The 23,473-nt window shown below is 45.6% G+C and overlaps 1 protein-coding gene across 3 annotated transcripts in view; it reads right to left on the bottom strand.

The window, feature by feature from the left end:
* The window catches only part of TRABD (TraB domain containing), a 97,707-nt gene extending 77,622 nt beyond the window's left edge, over positions 1-20,085 (bottom strand). The window contains exon 1 of one of the 3 annotated variants that reach the window (XM_063927147.1): positions 19,688-20,085. The gene's annotated coding sequence lies outside the window, so the exon portion shown is untranslated. Of the gene's footprint in view, positions 1-19,672 lie in introns of all 3 variants that reach the window. The other 2 variants (XM_063927149.1, XM_063927146.1) reach the window with 2 other exon arrangements.
* Positions 20,086-23,473: the final 3,388 nt, after the last annotated feature.

Here is a 23,473-nt window from a genome sequence, read left to right as displayed (position 1 = left end):
GATCATCCAGGTACGGGATTATGTTCACTCCCTGTTTGCGGAGAAGAAACATCATCTCTGCCATTACCTTGGTGAACACCCTCGGTGCTGTGGAGAGGCCAAATGGCAGGGCCTGGAACTGGTAGCGACAGTCCTGTAATGCAAGCCTTAGATAAGCCTGATGAGGCGGCCAGATTGGGATATAAAAGGTACGCATCCTTGATATCCAGAGACACCAAGAATTCCCCTTCCTCCAGACCTGAAATCACCGCTCTCAGAGACTCCATCTTGAATTTGAACACCCAGAAATACGGGTCCAGTGACTTGAGGTTTAAAATGGGTCTTACCGAACCATCCGGTTTCAGTACCAAACGGGTTGGAATAATAACCTTTTTTCTGTAACTGAGGTGGAACTGGAACAATGACCTGAATCTGCACCAGTTTTTGAATTGCATCCTGTAAAATTATACTTGCCTCCAGAGAAGCTGGTAAGCCTGATTTGCAGAATCTGTGAGGTGGGAGTTACTGAAACTCCAGTCTGTACCCCTGGGCGATGAACTCTTTGACCCAGGGATCCTGGCATGATGTCGCCCATATGTGACTGAAATATCTTAATCGGGCTCCCACCTGCCTGTCTTCCAGGCAGTGCGGTCCACCATCATGCTGAAGGCTTTGAGGAAACAGAACCTGAGTTCTGAACCTGAACCTGCAGTTGCTTGTTTTCTGGGTTTACCACTATTGCCTTTGAAGGCTGTAGAAGAACCTTTGGTTTTATTTTTAAATTTTGCTGTCTGAAAGGACTGCAGAGTTGGAGCAGAGTAGGTCTTCCTAGCTGGGGGGGCTGCGGAAGGAAGGTATGTAGACTTACCCGCCGTAGCCTTGGGTAGTCACGTATCCAGTTAATCTTCAAACAGGGCCTCACCTGTGAATGGTAGGCTTTCCACACATTTTCTGGAATCCGCAGTCCACTGACGTAGCCATAGGCCCCTGCGTGCTGATACTGCCAAGGCCGTGGTGCGTGCATGGAGCAAGCCTCTCTCTTTTATGGCCTCCACCATAAAATTTGCAGAGTCCTGTATATGCTGTAGGAGTAAAACTATCTCCCCTCTGGGTAAGGAATCTAACCCCTCAATTAGGTTACCTGACCATTTTGCAATGGCCCTAGTGATCCATGCACATGCTATAGTGGGTCTATGGGCCACCCCTGCAGCTGTGTATAGAGGGGGTAATTCCAAGTTGATCGCAGCAGGATTTTTTTTTTAGCAATTGGGCAAAACCATGTGCACTGCAAGGGAGGCAGATATAACATGTGCAGAAAGAGTTAGATTTGGGTGGGTTATTTTGTTTCTGTGCAGGGTAAATACTGGCTGCTTTATTTTTACACTGCAAATTAGATTGCAGATTGAACACACCCCACCCAAATCTAACTCTCTCTGTACATGTTAAATCTGCCTCCCCTGCAGTGCACATGGGGGGTAATTCCAAGTTGATCGCAGCAGGAAATTTTTTAGCAGTTGGGCAAAACCATGTGCAGTGCAGGGGAGGCAGATATAACATGTGCAGAGAGAGATAGATTTGGGTGTGGTGAGTTCAATCTGCAATCTAAATTGCAGTGTAAAAATAAAGCAGCCAGCATTTACCCTGCACAAAAACAAAATAACCCACCCAAATCTAATTCTCTCTGCAAATGTTATATCTGCCCCCCCCCCCTGCAGCGCACATGGTTTTGCCCAATTGCTAAAAAATTTCCTGCTGCGATCAACTTGGAATTACCCCCATGATTTTGCCCAACTGCTAAAAAAAAAATCCTGCTGCGATCAACTTGGAATTACCCCCAGAGATTTGAGAGTGGCCTCAATCTTGCGATCAGCCGTGTCCTTTAAGAAGGCTGCCCCCGGGATAGGTAAGATTATTTTACGTGACAACCGAGATACCAATGCATCAACAATCAGTGGGTTTTCCCATTTTTTTCTATCATCCTGAGGAAAAGGGAAGGATACCAGTAACCTTTTAGGGATCTGAAGCTTCTTGTCAGGATTTACCCAAGTTGCTTCAAATAGGGAATTCAATTCCTTAGATGCAGGGAAAGTAGCAGAGGATTTCTTTTTTACATTAAAATAAGATTCCTCATCTTCCTCTGTCACTTTGTCAGGAATGTTCAGGACGTCTCTAATAGCTTCTATCAGGGCCTGTATTCCTTGTGACAGTTGCACCCCCTCACCCTCCTCTGCGTCTGATACATCATCATCATCAGCCTGCAGGATTTGGGCCAGTGTATGCTTTTGTGGACAAATGGTAGCGTTCCGAGACGCTGGTATGGACACTGAATCTCTATTCTTCAGGTCATCCATAGACTGTCTTAAGTATTGCGTCTCTCTCTCATTTTGGGACAATTTATGTGAAATATTTGAGATCATCCCTTTCAATGAATCCAACCATACTGGTTCGGACCCACTAGCTTGATAATGTATACTGTCCTGAGTACACTGTAGTGATCCCCTGGTGAAGAAAAACACTCTGCCGTGCATGAGACACATTCCTTTGACATTGTAAAATGTGAAAGAACACACCTACACAGGAGAAAGGTTGCAAGCACAGTTAACCCACACAGAGCCCTCTAGGGAGACCCAGAGTATGATGGAGCCAGCCACACTGCGCCCTTATAGCTAATGCCAAGATTAGCTGGGTCGCAAACTAAGTACCCTTAATAGGGCTTAGTATTCCAATATTGCTCCCCCCCCCTCCCTGCTATGACCCCATGGTACCGCTGAGGTAATTCGGAGTCCTTGTGGACATGCCAGTCTGTCTGTGTAAGCTGCAGAAGGAAAATGGCGCTGGTGAGCTGCTGGATCCGCTCATAGTGAAGCCCCACCCCCTCAATGGCGCGCGGTCTTCCCGTTTTTTTTATACTGACTGAGGTGATTTTGGTGCTTAATAGTGGGTCAGAGCCCCTGTAAGCGCTGTGCCAGTGTGGGAAGTTGTTTAAAAATGGCTCAGCTCGCCCCTCATAGCGGTGCAGCAATGCTGATCTGAGCCTGGAGATGAAGCCTGCACTCAGAGCTGCGCTTCTACCCTTATGCCGCCATAATAGCCGGTGACCCGCTAACCGGGATGCCGGCATAGTACTCACCACTCTTCTAACTTCTTTCTCTGTTAAGGGTGGCTGCATGCTGCGGGAATGTACGCTCGCCGTGGTGGGGCTTGCGAATGGTTTCCTCAGGAGCTCAGTGTTCTGTCAGTGGGGATCGGGACCATTAACCCTACAGGAGGTTGGGCCGTTCCCCACCCCTAAGTCCCACGAGGCAGACAGGCTGGTGCCAACCAGCCCTGCTTGAAAATAACAAACAGAAAATAAATGCAGAAAACTCTTCAGGAGCTTCCATAAGCGTGACCGGCTCCTCCGAGCACATTTTCTAAAATGAGTCTGGTAGGAGGGGCAGAGAGGGAGGAGCCAGCTCACACTATTGATTTCTTGAAGTGCCCAAGGCTCCTAGTGGACCCGTCTATATCCCAATGGTACTACATGGACCCCAGTATCCCCTAGGACGTAAGAGAAAAGGGAAAAATGTGCCATGCCCCTTTTGCGGCACCCTGCTAAAACAGCCCGCCTGGTGCCCAATGCCGCACGCACCATTTCCCTGCCCCACAAAAATCCTGGGGGGTGGGGGGGGAACACTACCTTCCCAAATGTAAAGAAAAAAAGAAGATGATCAACACCAAGACTAGGCTCACAGAACTTATCCAAATATGGCATAAGGATGAAGACAAAAGAGAAACAGTGAAATTCATGAATAGCATTCCAAACTGTATCAGAAGGATTATAAACAATATATGGCATCGTACAAAGTATTAATGGGATCAGTATGAGATCCCGTCAGTCAGGAGACCGATGCCGTGATCCCGGCGGCGAGAGCAGAGTGTCCGCTCACCACGCTTCGGGCCTGGTGGCGTCCTTAGGTCGCTACAGGTTTCTATACCCCTCCGGGTGGTGGCGTGGACCACCACCCAAGAGGGGTAACCAGCCGGCGGTCAGGACTCCGACCGCCAGTATTTCAACTGGTGTCAGGATTCGAACGTCGGGATCCCAACAGGTGGTCAATTGACTGCTTCCCGTTGTCAAAGTCGGAAAAATATCATGCTACACGTTGCCATATATCCACTCTATGCGCGTGCCTGCTGCACGTGCACATTCTCTCCCGTGCGTGCGGATACTCGCAGCCGCGTGATGGCGCCTCGGCCATGCGCTCGAGCGCGTGGTATGTGCATTTACAGTAGAGTTTGTGTGCGTCTAGAGGGCGACTCAATCGTTAAATAATAAAACCAAATAGTATGTTTTATAGATAATGTTCCCCTTAATAATGACTGTAAGTTTGTTTAATGTAAATGGTCGCTGGACAGAGGAATTCCTCTTTGTATGGTACGAAGGGTCAGACAGGGTTTGAACAGCTGTGTCTGGTACCTAACTAAAGAACATTTTATTAGAAACAATCCGGTGCTGGTTAGGTAAAGATTAATCGCTCCTGCGCATAGTTATGGCCATTAGTATTTTCTGGACATTTACTATATTTGCGATTCATTACCCATGCGGCGGGAATCTTCAGATTCCCTCCCACCTGAGCAGTTTGATATAGTCGCAGCCCACCTGTTCAAACTAACCTATGACCTTTTGTTATGATGCAGAGAGACATTCCTGTGTCCAATGAACAATGAGATTATAGGTCCCTTTGTAGTATACTGTACGCAGTGTATATAAGATCAGCCAGCCTGGGCAGCTCTCTCACTCTCCACAAACGGTTTTCATCTTGACTAACTCGGAGCTGGTACCAGAAAGCTGCGCAGCGATCATTCCCAGTGTGTGTAAGTAATTCTCTGCAAACCAACTTGTTCTCTGTTTGTATTGGCCATTCCCTCTCTCTGTTATAGTATAAGTTTGTGACGCTATTGTATATTTCTGTCTAGATATTGGTTAGAATTATATGTTAGCTTGTAGTGTATGACTTGCAAACTGTTTCCCCTTTTCAATATAACTAAAAGCTTGTTAGTAAAGGTGTTGGAACCTTAGCAAGGTATCGTGTGTTTATTATATTGCAGAAGGTAATAGGAGCGTCTCAAACGCTCAAGCAGCTTTAGCATTAACAAGGTTAAGCAGCGTTATATTGCTACAGTATTTCAGTACAAGGTTTACAGCATAAGAGTATCCTTTCGGTGTGTTACATTCAAGGTTTACGGATTGTCATCCTGTGAGCGTCTGCGCCGCTCGTGATCTCCTTGTGGTCTCGAGCGTCCGCTACGCTGGTAGCGTAGCATTACGGTAGTCAACCTCCTATAGCGTGCCCGACACCACGCATTAAGCTGTGAACGAGCGTGTCGCATGTGCGTCTCGATCACGGCCGAGCGTATGCTACGCTAAGTACGTACCCTTACGGTACCTCATACGCCAATTGCGTACTGTGTCTCTTACCCATTATTGTGAATGTTATAAGATAAATAGTTAGCATTATCAATTGGCGGCTCGTCCGTCCTCCACATATCCGCACTAGCGAACACAGACTTTATCTGTCAGCAAGGGCGGGAAGGCAGTATCCCTTCGTATCGGGATACAGTAGTGCTGGCTAGATAAGCGTCCGTTTCGCTACGTTGAAGGAGTGCTGGTGGAATCCGGAACCGGAGGTAAGAACAATACGCTAGTGTCTTTTAAAAACTGTTTATTTCTGTTTTGCGTACACACGCACACACCTGTATTTCTTTTCATTTGTGTATTTTCACATATCACTTTCCTGTTTGCCATTTCACAATTGATAACGTGCTGAGAAAGATGTGTTGCGATTGGTAGTTAAAAGTAATATTAATACGTTAAGGAGTAATTTGTAATACACGCGCACGGCTTGCCTAAGATACAAGGAAGTTTGGTGTGGTGTTCGGTAGATGATTACAGTTAAAGATCATCTACATTGATATAAACGTGTTAAATTGTATTTCTGTGGATATACCTGGCTGGCGTACACGTGTCTCTAACAAAGGGCGGGACTAGTGTACGCGACGCAAGGGCCGACGCACGGAGCGTATATTACGCAACGGAGCATCTGGGTACGCCCACATAATACAAATCACACGATAGTATTGTTTTAGTTAGGCGATAAGGAGGCAACGCGATAATAGCGCAAATCGATCTCAGTGTCCAAAATTTTAAGCTAATAGATCCTTCTCTAGTTGTAACTCCTCGGGATTAGCCTGCGATACTGAATGAAAGGGATTTCTGCGCAGAAACGAAAGTAAAGAGTATATGAGGTGAAAGAGTATGTATACATATATATAAGTTTCTAATTTTTGGGGTTGAACCAAAGGAAATCATCGAGTTCTCGTGAAGGTACATACGTGTAAGTGACTGCACGGTGGCTTGGGAGGCATCTCTTGTTAAACATTTAAAAAAGAGCATTAGGGTATAGCAGACCAGGAGGTCTACTGTAGCACAGACCAGGAGGTCCAGACAGACCAGGAGGTCCAGGTACAGCAGACTAAGAAGTCCGCTATAGATAAAGAGTAAAAGAGCACAACACCAGAAAGGGTTGGTGCGGTACCCATATAGGCCATTAAGCTCAGGCTGAAGGAATTCGCAGCCACAATTTTCGATTCCACTGGTCGCTCCGCACATAAGATTAGTTGCTTATGTGCAGAACGATTGTACCGCACGTAATTGTGTGCATTAGTTAGTAACTTGACCCAGTACCATTTGCGTACGCTAGAGGGGTCATAAACGCTATTTGTACATTCTAACGTGATTTGTGTCAATTTTTTTTATTTTAAGGGAAGTTCGCTGGTCACTTGGGAACTATCCAACAACCAATAGTTACTGGAAAGGGTTAAGTGCTCTTCGGATCACACCCACATGTTCCAGTAAATAGAGGTTCAGATCGCAGGGGCCCTAGGTCGAGTACGCCATCGCTAGGGCAGTGTGTGGGCGTATTTGTCGACGTGGGCGAGTGAGTGGAGTACTCGGTAAACTTCCGCCGCCGGCCTACCCCGGACATCTTGGTTTTTGTAAGGGTTCGCTGAAGACCCTGATTTGAAGGTCAGAGGTAGTGAATGCAACACCTGCAAAGATGGGGGCCAGTTGTTCAGGTAGGGGGCGATCAACCTCGGTTCGGGTTGACTTAGTAAACCGACCAATCGGGTCGGCAATGTATGTAATGTGTGAGAAATACGGTTCACACACAGAAGTTTTGTGCGATGAATGGGAAAGAATGACTGTGCACGATGGGGAAAAGTTCCCATGGGTAGGCAGTCTTAGTCCCGAGGTGTTACAGAATCTAAGGAGAAGGATATGTCTCATTAAATCTGCAAAGAGACGGATCAAACATTATGATTATTTACAGTTATGGCAACAGGAAAGTGAAATACAAAGAGGATTGGCTCAAGCGGGTGGATCTAACCCTATCAGAAAACTGATAGCCACCGCGCCACCTCCACCATACATAACGGGAGAGAAGGTGGTTGCAGAGAATGGCACACTGGTGAATGATAAACATGCACTTAGTAACTGTATAAATGTTAAGACTAATGTAACCAAGATTGTTGATGCTAATGTTAACCCGTGCAAGCTGTACCCCGTTTTAAACTTTCCCCAGGATTGTGACCAAGAGGATGAACCAACAACAATATCGGCACTCTCTCTAGCAGCCACCATAGCAGAAACAACAGTGGGCACGGCCCAACCCGTAAGATTAGTATCAAAGGCCCCTAGTGGAGGGACAGGTGAGATCGTATCAACTGGTAAGTACGGCACCATGCAATATGCTGAAACCATTTCACCACATGCTGTAGAATCTACTCAGAATGATGTTATTGAACTTAATCCCGTTAGGGTAATTGCAGTGCCAAATGGGAAAACTGACACTTCAGGAGTCACTCCTCTCAGACACATCGCCATGCACTGCCCCTTTTCCCGAATGGAATGAAGATCAATGGTGTCTGAATTCCCTGATCCTAGGAAAGATCTAGTTGCAAGCCAGGAATACATTAGAGAGCTAGGAAATACTGTGGAGCCCAATAACAAAGACTAGCAGATATTGCTGAGGGCATGTTTACCCTCCAATGTCGACTCAGCAAGATTTTTAGCTGACTGTAAATTAGATGAAGATGTACCACTTACGGATGTTTACAACCAAGATAATGTAAAGAGAATAAATTTACAGTTAAAAGAGTATTTTCCAGCTGTTGTCAAATGGAACAAAATTTTCTCCATCAAACAGAAAGAGGGAGAAACAGCAGCTGATTATTTTCATCGGGCACTACAGGATATGGCTAAGTATACAGGCATAGAAGACAATAAAGAAAAATGTGAATCATAGAGAAGTAGCAGTATCTGTGTTAATGGATGGTTTAAAGGAAGTATTGAGGACGAGGGTACAGACCACCCAACCATGTTAGCGAGGTCTGTCGGTGGCTACTTTGAGAGAGGCCGCTATTGATCATGATTGGAATATCACCAGACACAGGGAGTCGCAGAGTGATAAGTTAATGGCCGTAAGTATACAGGCCCTGACCACAAGGCCACCTCAGTATAAATCTCAGACCCCTGTGGGTAAGTCAAATGTGGTAACTTGTTATTTCTGTCATAAAGAGGGACACTATGCACGAGACTGTAGATCAAAGAATGCACAAAAATCATATCAACCCCCTAGACAACGACATGACACACGAAATTGGGATCAAGGACCGCAGAGACGGAGTTATGAGCCACACGCAGGGGAAACAAAAAGGTATCCACCAAAAAGAGACTGGCAAGTCACTGATAGATCCCATTTACCCCTTTCACAGGTAATAGCTGCCAGCGCAATGCAGGGAGGCCCCCACGCACCATAGGGGCGAGGCCACACCTGTAATCTGCAGCCAGTGAAATTAATTGCGAACCTTGGAAGTGAACCCGAGGTCACAATTGATGTAGCTGGTAAATCTCTAAATTTCCTTGTAGATACGGGGGCGGCCAAGTCAGTGATAAATTCGACCGTGGGCATGAGAACCACTGGTAAAACAATTCCAGCCATGGGAGTAACAGGAGTAGTACAGCACTACCCTTTAAGCAAACCTGCAGAGATTACGATAGGGCCTTTGCATACCAAACATTCTTTTCTGCTGGCTGCATCGGCTCCGACTAACCACCTAGGGAGAGATTTACTGTGCAAAATGGGATGCGTCATATACTGTACTCCTGAAGGTGTGTTCTTGGACATACCCAAAAACCACGCTCAGGAAGCGCAGGATATGCTAGACTCCCCAACAAGATTAATGTCACACACTGTTGTTGTAAATAGGTGTCCGTCCAAGGTAGAGGAAATGATTTCCCAGATACCGGAATCACTTTGGACCAAGGATGGACAAGACACTGGATTGATGGCAAACGTAGCCCCAGTAGTTGTGCAAGTAAAAGATGGTAGGATAGCTCCAAAAATCCCACAATATCCTCTGAAGCCGGAGGTGGAGTTAGGAGTTTTCCCTGTAATAGAGCGCTTGCTACAACAGGGCATTCTGGTAAGGACGTCTAGCACTGCAAATAGTCCCATCTTCCCTGTTAAAAAGAGTGGGGGGAGGGGTTACAGATTAGTGCAGGATCTAAGAGGGATCAATAAAAATAGTTGAGAGTCAATTCCCCGTAGTGCCAAATCCAGCTGTCATCCTTATGCAAATCCCTCCCACTGCCAAATTTTTCACTGTGATTGACCTCTGCTCCGCTTTCTTATCGGTACCTCTGCACCCTGACAGTCAATACTTATTCGCATTCACATACAGAGGAGTTCAGTACACTTGGACTCGATTACCACAAAGTTTCATAGACAGTCCAAGTATTTTCTCACAAGCTCTGCATGATTGTTTACAGTCTTTCCAACCAGAGAGTGGATCAGTATTGATCCAGTACGTGGATGATTTACTACTGTGTTCAGATTCACTGGAAGCGTCCCTGAGAGATACGAAACAACTCCTGTTTCATCTTTCAGACACAGGACACAAGGTTTCCAAGGACAAGTTACAACTAAGCCAGACCCGTGTGAAGTATTTGGGGCACTGTCTAACACAAGGACTGAGACACCTTACCGCTGATAGAATTCAAGCAATTCGTGACATGACCCTGCCACAAACCCAGCAACAGATTAGAACGTTTTTAGGAATGTGTGGGTATTGCCGTAACTGGATCCCAGGTTTTTCCATACTGGCCTTACCTTTGCAGGAGATGGTCTCATCAAGCAAACCTGATCGGATTTCGCACACAGACGAATCTGAGATGGCATTTGAGAGACTTAAACAGTGCCTAACGCAGGCACCAGCATTAGGTATGCCTGACTATGGGAAACCCTTTGAGCTGTACGGAACAGAGAGTGCTGGGTGCGCAGCAGGTGTCTTAACCCAGAAGCATGGTGATGCCAGCAGGCCGGTAGCCTACTATAGCGCTCAGCTAGATACGGTAGCGCGATCCCTCCCCACATGCTTGCGAAGTGTTGCAGCAATAGCATTGCTAGTCACAAAAAGCGAAGATGTAGTGCTAGGACACAACCTCACAATTCATACACCACATGCAGTGTCAGCCTTACTGAATTCTGCCCAAACCAGACACATCTCATCAGCGCGGTTTACAAGATGGGAATTGGCATTGATGGCCCCCGTAAACATCACCATAAGGAGATGCAGCGCATTAAATCCTGCAACGTATCTCCCAGGTGTGCCTGGACAGGCACAAAGGGTGGAGGATGAGAGTGATGGTGAAGGAGGATTTAATACAGGGGATGACACGCATGATTGTATGGAATATTTGACCCAAAATTTCACGGCAAGGCCTGACATCAGTGACAACCCACTGGAAGATGTAGATTTTACCTCCTACACTGACGGTAGTTGTCAGAGACAGACGGACTCGGGAGACTTGTGTACTGGATACGCAGTCGTAGATGACCAAGGTACCATAGAAGCAGAACCGCTAGGCCCACCTCACTCAGCACAAGTTGCTGAACTGGTTGCCCTAACCAGAGCATGTGAATTGGCTAAGGACAAGTCAGCCAATATTTACACAGATTCTAGGTACGCCTTCGGAGTAGTCCATGATTTCGGAGCCCTATGGCGCCTCAGAAATTTCATGACGGCAACTGGCACACCCATAGCGCATGCAGCCCACATCAAAAGACTTCTAACAGCGATACAGGAACCCGACAGAGTGGCTGTTATCAAGTGTAAAGCTCACACATATAGCCAAGACCCGGTATCACTTGGTAACAGCCGAGCAGACGAAGCTGCTAAATCAGCAGCCGGTAACCCCATACAAACAGATAGTACACGACTGATGGTATTTAATACTGTAAACACACAGAAATTGTGTGAAATGCAAAATTTGTGTTCCCCACAGGAAAAGGCAGTCTGGAGATCAAATGGATATGGCCAGGAGTCCTCAGGACTCTGGACAGATGGACATGGTAAGCCAGTGGCACCCAGAGCATACCTTCCAAGTCTAGCGGAAGCAGCACATGGGCAGACTCATCTAGGCAAAGGAGGAATGTGTAAGCTAGTAAGAGCTTATTGGTGCGCCCCAGGATTTTCCTCCCATGTGGGTAAAAGAGCAATGACATGTCTCACCTGCTTGAGGAAGAATATCGGAAAGGCAATACCGACAGAGCTATCCCATATCCCTCAGACAGATGGCCCTTTCCAGATAATACAGATTGATTTCATACAATTACCACCTTGTAGAAATTTAAAGTACGTTTTGGTCTGTATTGATGTGTTTTCAAATTGGGTTGAAGCATTTCCCGCGGCCACAAATACCGCTGTATTTACTGCAAAGAAAATTGTGCAGGAATTTGTGTGTAGGTACGGTATCCCTAGAATAATTGAAAGTGATAGGGGTACCCATTTCACAGGTGAAGTCTTTCAAACAATGTGTAAGTTGATGGGAATTAATAGTAAGCTGCATACTCCGTACCGCCCCCAGGCGAGCGCGAAGGTGGAAAGAGTAAACAGCACTATTAAAAATAAATTGAGCAAGGTAATGACTGAAACAGGACTGTTATGGCCTGAAGCTTTGCCAATCGTACTATACAGCATCAGAACCACTCCCAGGTCCCCTCTAAATCTGTCTCCTTTTGAAATTCTGTTTGGTCGACAACCCCATGTTATGATTAACCCCCAGGATGATTTGAAATGTAACAATGAAGTAACCGTAAAGTACTTGGTTAAGATGAGTAAGCAATTGAGGAATCAGAATGATAATCTAAAGTTGGCGATTCCTGATTTGCCAGACAGTAATTGTCATGACATTGAACCTGGGGATTATGTAATGATACGGAATTTTCTACGCTCAGGTTGCCTTATTGACAGATGGGAAGGACCATATCAAGTCTTATTGACCAGCACAACTGCTTTGAAGGTTGCCGAGAGAGAGACTTGGGTCCATTCGTCTCATTGTAAAAAGGTCACTGACCCAGAGAGGTCCCGTGATAAAGAACAGACGGTAGAGGTTGTATCACTAGAGTGTCTGTTCAGGGAGGATTGAGATGACACCTGAGCGCTGAGAACAACAAGACCGGAAGCTTGTCGAGCCAGATTTCTTTTTCCCATTTGTTATTTTCTCCAGTTCCCACCTCCCTCCTATTTCCTTTCCCCCTTCTTATTTCTCTCCTTTTACTCCTCTAAGATAGACTTGCCCCAAGAGACTGTGATCCGGATTTTCCTGTTGACCATGATGTTGACCAGAGCAGTCTGTTTCGGTGAGAGTACCATGGAGGTCGAGAAAGGATCGGGAATGGGTTCTGATGACCAGGATGCAGGCGTAGATTTCCAAGGACAACATAATCTCCGAGTAAAGGCGAGTATCAGAAAACGATCTGGTAGCATTGACAATAGAAGGAATTGTGAAGGATTGTTAGCTGAAAAGAACTGCATCTGTAGGCATTGTGACAATATAGTTGAGGATGGGTGCATAAAGAAATGTCAGTCCAGTTTTAATGTCCACATGGACCGGCATCCATTGAGTGACTATCACTCCTTAGTGGGTAAAGTGTTAAATCAGACAGACTTTTGGGTATGCTCTCAAGTACCTCAAGGCCATAGCAAATCAGGACTAGTACCATTCCCATTAACTGTAGGAGAGGTACTTGAGCTAAGTGGTGGGAGGCCGGTGGACAAGAGGTTTAATATCTCTAGTCCTCCTAGTTTGAAGCTCCACCAATATCATGTGGATAGGTCTTTAGTATGCTTTAACATTTCCAATCCCCGAAAGCCGGGAAATTGGGAAGTGTCATGGAGTAATCAAACCATGACCTTTTCATACAGACCCGACAGAATGCCCATAGACACAGAACTTATACGCCAGATAGCCGACCATAGGAAATTTTTCCGGTATAGGTACACCTTAGGAAGTAGGACCATGCGAGTTGGAGAGGTATCACCAGGATACTGTGCACAGATCGTACAAACTGATACGTGTACTAAACAGATGGGAGAATTAGGGTTAGGAGATTTCACATGGAAAATTTGTAACATGATAATGTCATACTCCGTCCCATATGTTCTCCCCGATGATGCATATTTCATATGCGGGAGGAAGGCGTATAAGTGGCTTGCCCCAAACTCAGAGGGATTGTGCTATATTGGAAAAGTACTGCCTGAAGTAATGACTGTAACCCATAACAAAATGAAAGATATTCACCGCAGTGCCCAAGCTCCTTATACTCACACTCATTACGAGCACATCGTTAAACGGCACCTGATAGAGAGAACAGAGCATCCGGCCTCTGACCTGATCCATGAATCCACCGGGATTCAATTCCTAATCGCGTTAGATATCACTCGTACCGCCAGAGGAGTGATAAATTATAAATATAAATCTGCGCTTGCAAATTTATTAGACAATATCACCGAAATGTATGACGACACATTCAGGTACACTGGGAAAGAGTTACAAGCCTACAAAACAGAACTGGTTCAGCATAGGATGATTCTCAATTACCTCACAGCTGTGACAGGCGGGTATTGTGTTACCCTGGCAACTCAATATGGAATAAAGTGCTGCACGTACATTACAAACAGCACGGAGGACCCAGCCGAGGTCATAGACCAAAAGATGGATGACATTTTACAATTAAAGTGGGAGTTTCGAAGGAAACACAATCTCACACTCGCTGCTGTGGGTAATGAGCTGACCAGTTGGGTGTCATGGTTGAACCCACGAAATTGGTTCTCGGGCTTAGGAGAATGGGCCCAAGGTATTATTATGGATGTAGGGAAATTTCTTTTGTGTATTCTGGGAGTCGTCATATTAGTTGGCCTGATATTTAGAAGCGTTCGGGTTTTAGCGAAGCGTAAAAGTAATACCAGGGTGATGGGTCTAAGGAGCGAGGACACTGTACTAACAACGACTAATTTGATGTATGACCAAACGATAGAGACAATGTTGTGATGAAAATGTGATTCCACGGTCCGTTTCTTTCACCCGTTTCTCCTTTGTTTTCCTCCAAGGTACAAAGACATCCGCTTGGAAGAAGAATTTGACAACCTCTTTTATACAGACCATTGATGGACAATGCCATAGACCCCCAATATCCCTAGTGACTTTAACTTTCACGATAGCCCAATACTTTAAAGATTGTAAGTCTATGGACATTGAGAAAGCTTTTTGCTCACCATTTATAGCAAAAGCATCGGGAGACTACAGTCAACATGTACATCGAGACAAGACACAAGACAAGACCTCAATCGGCAAATGTATATTAAACTCACATAGTTTATGACTGCATTTACCATAATTGCTTCTTATCTTCATTTCTACAACCTTCAGGTAATGACACACATAGTCGATAGGGAATATAGATACAGATATCAGCACTCACATATCTCCCCAATCATGTATCATCAACTAAAATGTGCTCCCCCATTTTGTTACAACTAAAAGCCGAAAAGAGCTCGGTAAAGTTTGACAGCCCATCCACAGACCCGTAATACGGGATAAGAAGGAATTCAAATGTATACTTCGCAATACCTCGAAGCTTGATCTAAAACACGTACGGCACGATGATACATGACCCCTCAAACATGGATTCATACACACATGCTTCTACTATCTCACTAGGTCATAACTTTTTCCCACCTGATCCTCTTCTCCCTTACCTAATCATAGAAATGTATTTACATATGACATATATTTTTCTTTTTTGAACTGTTTTAGGAAGTGGCAGTTATTGGTGACTGCCAAAGGGTGGACTGTCAAAGTCGGAAAAATATCATGCTACACGTTGCCATATATCCACTCTATGCGCGTGCCTGCTGCACGTGCACATTCTCTCCCGTGCGTGCGGATACTCGCAGCCGCGTGATGGCGCCTTGGCCATGCGCTCGAGCGCGTGGTATGTGCATTTACGGTAGAGTTTGTGTGCGTCTAGCGGGCGACTCAATCGTTAAATAAAACCAAATACAGGTTGAGTATCCCTTATCCAAAATGCTTGGGACCAGAGGTATTTTGGATATCGGATTTTTCCGTATTTTGGAATAATTGCATACCATAATGAGATATCATGGTGATGGGACCTAAATCTAAGCACAGAATGCATTTATGTTACATATACACCTTATAAACACAGCCTGAAGATAATTTTAGCCAATATTTTTTGTAACTTTGTGCATTGAACAAAGTGTATCTACATTCACACAATTCATTTATGTTTCATATACACCTTATACACACAGCCTGAAGGTCATTTAATACAATATTTTTAATAACTGTGTGTATTAAACAAAGTTTGTGTACATTGAGCCATCAAAAAACAAAGGTTTCACTATCTAACTCTCACGCAAAAAAGTCCGTATTTCGGAATATTCCGTATTTCGGAATATTTGGATATGGGATACTCAACCTGTAGTATGTTTTATAGATAATGTTCCCCTTAATAATGACTGTAAGTTTGTTTAATGTAAATGGTCGCTGGACAGAGGAATTCCTCTTTGTATGGTACGAAGGGTCAGACAGGGTTTGAACAGCTGTGTCTGGTACCTAACTAAAGAACATTTTATTAGAAACAATCCGGTGCTGGTTAGGTAAAGATTAATCGCTCCTGCGCATAGTTATGGCCATTAGTATTTTCTGGACATTTACTATATTTGCGATTCATTACCCATGCGGCGGGAATCTTCAGATTCCCTCCCACCTGAGCAGTTTGATATAGTCGCAGCCCACCTGTTCAAACTAACCTATGACCTTTTGTTATGATGCAGAGAGACATTCCTGCGTATAATGAACAATGAGATTATAGGTCCCTTTGTAGTATACTGTACGCAGTGTATATAAGATCAGCCAGCCTGGGCAGCTCTCTCACTCTCCACAAACGGTTTTCATCTTGACTAACTCGGAGCTGGTACCAGAAAGCTGCGCAGCGATCATTCCCAGTGTGTGTAAGTAATTCTCTGCAAACCAACTTGTTCTCTGTTTGTATTGGCCATTCCCTCTCTCTGTTATAGTATAAGTTTGTGACGCTATTGTATATTTCTGTCTAGATATTGGTTAGAATTATATGTTAGCTTGTAGTGTATGACTTGCAAACTGTTTCCCCTTTTCAATATAACTAAAAGCTTGTTAGTAAAGGTGTTGGAACCTTAGCAAGGTATCGTGTGTTTATTATATTGCAGAAGGTAATAGGAGCGTCTCAAACGCTCAAGCAGCTTTAGCATTAACAAGGTTAAGCAGCGTTATATTGCTACAGTATTTCAGTACAAGGTTTACAGCATAAGAGTATCCTTTCGGTGTGTTACATTCAAGGTTTACGGATTGTCTTCCTGTGAGCGTCTGCGCCGCTCGTGACCTCCTTGTGGTCTCGAGCGTCCGCTACGCTGGTAGCGTAGCATTACGGTAGTCAACCGCCTATAGTGTGCCCGACACCACGCATTAAGCTGTGAACGAGCGTGTCGCATGTGCGTCTCGATCACGGCCGAGCGTATGCTACGCTAAGTACGTACCCTTACGGTACCTCATACGCCAATTGCGTACTGTGTCTCTTACCCATTATTGTGAATGTTATAAGATAAATAGTTAGCATTATCACCGTATTAACAGTAGTAAACAGTTAAAAAAAGAAAACAAACTTTTATTGCTAAAGTGTGACTGTTTTAAAACGGGATGTACTGTAGTCATGATACCGGTGGTTGGGATCCCGTAGGTCAGCATACAGACGCTGGGATCCCAACCACCAGAATGACGGAAGGGGGCCCTGGGCTATTCCCACTCGGGGGTGTTCCCACAAGGGGCTCTGTTGCGATCACCCCCCTGCTGGCATTCTGGCGGCCGCTATGCTGACCACCAGGATCCCAATCGACGGTCACCCAACCCTTTAAAACATATAAAACAAGCTATACACATTTCTGTGTCAGGTGTATTGTTGACTTTTATGGTAAATGTAAAGCCCCAAAAGCCCCGTACACACTGGGCGTGAACAGAGAACAATATGAACGATAACGGTCTTTTTTACAAGATCTATCGTTCTTATCGTCCAGTGTGTATGGATGAACGATGCGCGCAGCTGCGGTCGTTCTCGTTCAGGCGTTATATACCGAACACGCAGCTCAACTTTAACGATATTGTTGAGCTGTATGTTTGGGGAGTGCAGGGGATGACGTCTCACAACGATATTCATCAATATCGTTCAGTGTGTATGCTAATTAGGGGAGATTGCCAGTGCAATCAGCGATATAGCGCAGATTGCCAACTAGGGGAGGTCGCCCAGTGTGTACCCGACTAATGTCACACATGGACAAGCACTGGCTCCTCCTTGAATTTTTGTTTTATTTTATGGTCCAATAATGATCTCTATGTTCACAGATGGTTTGCAATCACCAGTGTATACTAAGAAAAAATTTACAGCTGTGACAAAGAATATTCATGGTCACAAGATTCAGATTGCATTTATCATGCAAAAAAACACATCCTAATGTCTCCAGTGGACAAACGCACTTGAAACCCAACTCAAACCTTAGAAAAACTGTAAAAACCCACAATACACAAACCTGTTTATACATGGGGTTTGATTTGTTGTTGTTTTTTGTTAACATCAAGTTAAATTAATTTTGCAACCTCTGCATCACATGTCTAGATGTATAAACAGCTCTTTCACAAAAGAAGTGGTGCGATCCTTAGCATAACCAGTACACAACTAAACTTTTAGTTATTCTCCACACATTTGCGTACTATTTATCACACAATCCTAAAATATATGGGTAGGTTAATTAACTTCTGACAGAATAAGAACAATAGTGTGTATCCATGTGGCAGGGAACACAGAGCGTAAGCTCCACTGGAACAGGAACTGATGTAAATGACTGAAATATTCTCTGGAAAGTGCTGCAAAATGTGTGTTATATAAATAGTTAACAAATAAATCATTTAAGACATGGACATATTACGAAATAGGTATACCACGTCAGACTTCTGTAATGTATTGCTAAGAAAATCTCCTTGAGCGGGATGCAATCTAATCAATAGCTGTCGGGATCCCGGCGTTTAGGAGACAGATGCCAGAATCCCAACAGCTGGCATTAAACCGACAGTCGGAATCCCGACACCAGTTCAATATTCCCATAATGTTGGTGGAACCACGCCACCAACTGATTGGAAACAGAACCTGTGGCGAGCCAAAGGGCCCAAAGCGTGGCGAACACAGCGAACATGCGAGGGGACTAGCTGCCGATAAGACACACGCCATCTTTCTGGCTTCAATCCAGGTTTTTCCATTAAAGCCTATACACAGTACGAGGGACTGGTTTGTTTTTGCTGCTCTCAGAAAAGACACAAGTCTGATTCATAGTTGTACAGTATTGCACACCATATAACATGCGTCACATTTCACAATCGTGACATCAGTTGTGACGCTCACAGCCACTGGCCATCTAAATAGACGCCTCTGCGGGGGCAAGGAAACCTGTGTTGGAAGACGCAGAGCCTTGCTCGGTAAGCATACAGAATGGGGGCAACACACCCTCGTTTTAGAAAACGGTTCACGTTGCGGCCCCCAAGCCACATGCGGCTTGGGGCCACTACGAGCCATCTCACAGTACCTGTTGTGCGCATGCGCAGTCCACCTACCATCGGAGTTGTAAGCAGGCCATCGGGGATTGCATATAAAACTCTGAATCAGGCCCACAGAACTATGCATGGTAAACTACTGTGTCCACAGACATGTTCTGATTTATACACAATGACAACTGAAACTAAGAACTGTGACAGCCCCAGTGAACAAGAAAGGATATTAAAGACAAGCGTGAAGGGTATAGGAAGCTTATACAGATCAATAACGATGCCCCCCCTGACCAGAGCGGTTTTCTGGCTGTTACACTCATTAGCAATAAGAAGAGTATTATACTGATACTATGCCAAAAGCATAACATGTAAATGTATAACATGCTGCCCACTGGGATACAAAGTAAAGAGAAACACACTCCCAGCAACACATACAGCAGCTGCTGACTAGTAAAGTATACTCTGTTATGTATACATGGAATGTAGAAACTAGGTAAAAAAAGGAAGCTTCCACTTCCCAGCCATAGAGGTGTCACACTGCACAGCACCTGTGGCCCAGAACTGCACGATGTAACTATGGGTGCACTAATCCATATGGAGCAGAGAGCACAGGCATGACCCTGGCACACATGAAACTGGGGGGAATAAAGGACTCACAGTGGCCAGAAGCACCTGGTGAAAGAAGTTGCAGATCCGCAGCCCGGACTCTTCCCCCCTCACCGCCTGTGATCCCGGAGCAGGTACTCAGCTGGCGCTAGAGCACGGTACAACATGCTGTACTAGTCATCTCTCCGGTGGGGAGCCAGGAGCGGCGGCCACACAGCCCCACGGGACTTGTAGTTCGTGCAGGGCAATCGCGCGCGTCCTTCCGCCGCACTCCATTAGGAAAGGACTACCACTCCCGGCATGCCTAGCGGCACAGACTCAGCAGCAGGGTCATCTCCTGTTAGAGACGGTGCTGTCAGCAGAACTTATAGCCAATCGGAAATGGAATCGTACAGATGGAGTAAATAGGCTGGGAAACGACGGGTACGTCACAGCCTGATGCTGATTCCCCACCATGCTGCCGCGTCACATGTGTGATGGAGGTGTCTGCGGAGAGCGTCTATGTGACAGCTGTTTACACACACGCACGCACGCACGCAGGCAGGCAGTATGTACTATCAGCCAGCCCCTTAGCAACGCCGTGCTCCGTGCATGTGAGGGAGAGGCTGCCGCTGTTGCCGGCGCCTTAGCTCATGCCTCACGAGTCATGCCGTAGCTTAGGTAGTAGCGCCAGAGAGTTGTTCTTCTCAGGGTATGGCATCATCAGGCGGCCGGAAGCGCTCTCGCCGCATGGCTGCCACATGTTCTACTTACGGTGCGCATATATGCATTCATTTATTTATTTAGTAATGTACACGGCCTCACAGAAAACAAAAATACAGATACAGGTTGAGTATCCCATATCCAAATATTCCGAAATACGGACATTTTTGAGTGAGAGAGTGAAACCTTTGTTTTTTGATGACTCAATGTACACAAACTTTGTTTAGTACACAAAGGGGTCGATTCTATTCGGCAACTAATGAATAGCGCCGGGAATTAGCTCCCGACGCTATTCAAATCAGCAACTAATTACCTGCAATTGTCGGGAATTCTTCTCTCTTCCCCGGGGGATGAGAGAAAAAACCCGACAAAAGTGCTGCCTCGCGGCCGGCGCGAGGCTGATTCTGTCGGGAATCTGCCTCGCGCCATAGAGTTAAGTCGGAGAATGCCCGTTCTCCCGACAATTCAACCTGTTTTGTCGGCGAGAACGGGACATCGCCGACGTAACTAGTTGCTGAATTGAATAGCGTCGGGAGCTAATTCCCGGCGCTATTCATTAGTTGCCGAATAGAATCGACCCCAAAGTTATTAAAAAATATTGTATTAAATGACCTTCAGACTGTGTGTATAAGGTGTATATAAAACATAAATGAATTGTGTGAATGTAGATACACTTTGTTTAATGTTAATGTACAAAGTTATAAAAAATATTGGCTAAAATGACCTTCAGACTGTGTATATAAGGTGTATATGTAACATAAATGAATTGTGTGAATGTAGACTTTGTGTTTAATGCACAAAGTTATAAAAAAATATTGGCTAAAATTACTTTCAGGCTGTGTGTATATGAAACATAAATGCATTCTGTGCTTAGATTTAGGACCCATCACCATGATATCTCATTATGTATGGTATGCAGTTATTCCAAAATACGGAAAAATCCGATATCCAAAATACCTCTGGTCCCAAGCAATTTGGTTAAGGGATACTCAACCTGTAACAGGCAAATCAGTTCCGGCAATATATAATGTAGTCACAGCATACATAGCAGAGCACATACACTGTTATGGCAGGGAAGGCGGAGGACAAGGGCATACCTCCCAACATGACCCTCTCGAGGAGACACGGGGAGATTTATTAAGCCTGGTGAAGTGATAAAGTGGAAGGTGATAAAGAACCAGCCAATCAGCTCCTAACTTTCATGTTACAGGCTGGGTTTGAAAAATGACAGTTAGGATCTGATTGGCTGGTGCTTTATCACCTTTCACTTTATTACTTCACCAGGCTTAATAAATCTGCCCCACAATGCTCTGCTCATGGACTTTTCTCTTAATTTATGATTGACTGCACCTGTGCTGAACAGGTTAATGGATAAGAAAGGTGTTTCACTACAGGTGATGGCAAGCAGTGCTTAAAGTGGTCCTAGAGAGATGATGGACTGTAAAAAGGGGGCATGGTCTCAAAAAGAAAGGGGAGTGGTCATACAATAGTAATAATGTCCACAGTAGTAGCACCCCGTAATACACATTGGCCCTCATTCTGAGTTGATCGCTCGCTAGCTGCTTTTAGCAGCAGTGCAAATGCTAAGCCGCCGCCCTCTGGGAGTGTATCTTAGCTTAGCAGAAGTGCGAACGAAAGGATCGCAGAACGGCGGCAAAATATTTTCAAGCAGTTTCAGAGTAGCTCCAGACCTACTCCTACCTGGCAATCACTTCAGTCTATTTAGTTCCTGTTTTGACGTCACAAACACGCCCTGCGTTCGGCCAGCCACTCCCCGGTTTCCCCAGGCACGCCTGCGTTTGTATCTGACACGCCTGCGTTTTTCAGCACACTCCCGGAAAACGGTCAGTTACCTCCCAGAAACGCCCCATTCCTGTCAATCACTCACCGATCAGCAGTGCGACTGAAAAGCGTCGCTAGACCTTGTGTGAAACTGCATCGGCTTTTGTGAAAGTATTTTGCGCGTGCGCAGTGCACAGCATGCGCAGAAGTGCCGATTTTTAGCCTGATTGCTGCGCTGCGAACAAAGGCAGCTAGCGATCAACTCTGAATGACCCCCATAATGCCCACCGCAGTAGCGCTTCTTATACAGTGCCCGCAGTAGTAGTGCTCCTTATGCAATGTCCACTGTACTGCTAGTGCCCACAGTGGTAGTGTCCCTTATATAGACCCCATAATAGTGGTTCCCCTTATGCAATGCCCGCAATAGTAGTGCCCCTTATGTCCCCAGGAGTGATGCCCCTTATGAAGTGCCCCCTTTACAATGCCCTCATTAGTAGGGCTCCCAGTAGTAATGCCCTTAATGGTAATGCCCCTGTGTAGTATAATGTTGCCTGTAGTAATGCCCCCAGTCGTTTAGCCCTAGTAGTTATGCCCCTGCAGTTATTACCCCAGTAGTTTACCCCCCCTTTAGTTTAGCTTCCCAGTGGTAATGCCCCCAGTAGTTTAGTCCTCATGTAGTTTAGCCTCCCAGTGGTAATGCCCCCAGTAGTTTGCCTGCTTGTAGTTTAGCCGCCAGTAGTAATGCCCCCAGTAGTTTAGTCCTCATGTAGTTTAGCCTCCCAGTGGTAATGCCCCCAGTAGTTTGCCTGCTTGTAGTTTAGCCGCCAGTAGTAATGCCCCCCCTGTAGTTTGCCCCCTTGTAGTTTAGCCTCCAGTAGTTTAGCCCCTGTAGTTATGGCCCCCTTGTAGTTTAGCCCTCAGTAGTAATGCCCCCTGTAGTAATGCCCCTGTAGTTATGCCCCCTGTAGTAATGCCCTCCTGTAGTTAGCCCCTTTGTAGTTTGCCCCCAGAAGCTTGCCCCCTTGTAGTTTGCCCCAGTAGCTTGCCCCCTTGTAGTTTGCCCCTTAGTAGCTTGCCCCCAGTAGATGCTCCTCAGTAGTAATGCCCCCAGTAGATGACCCCCCAGTAGTAATGTCCCCCAGTAGTTTCCCTCCCAGTAGTAATGCCCCCCAGTAATTTTCCCCCTGTAGATGCCCCCCACTAATTTTCCCCCTGTAGATGCCCCCCCAGTAGTTTGCCCCCAGTAGATGCCTCCCCGGTAGTTTGCCCCCAGTAGATGTGCCGTTACACTAAGAAAGAAAACAAAAATCACACTACTCACAGAGCCCCGCTCCCGCTTCCAGACCGCTGCAGTCCTCTCTTGGCACC

This window comes from Pseudophryne corroboree, chromosome 6 (genome assembly GCF_028390025.1).
Source record: "Pseudophryne corroboree isolate aPseCor3 chromosome 6, aPseCor3.hap2, whole genome shotgun sequence".
Lineage (NCBI taxonomy): Eukaryota > Metazoa > Chordata > Amphibia > Anura > Myobatrachidae > Pseudophryne > Pseudophryne corroboree.
The sequence above is the reverse complement of the archived record's forward strand: the minus strand, read 5'-3'. Positions and strand labels throughout refer to the sequence as shown.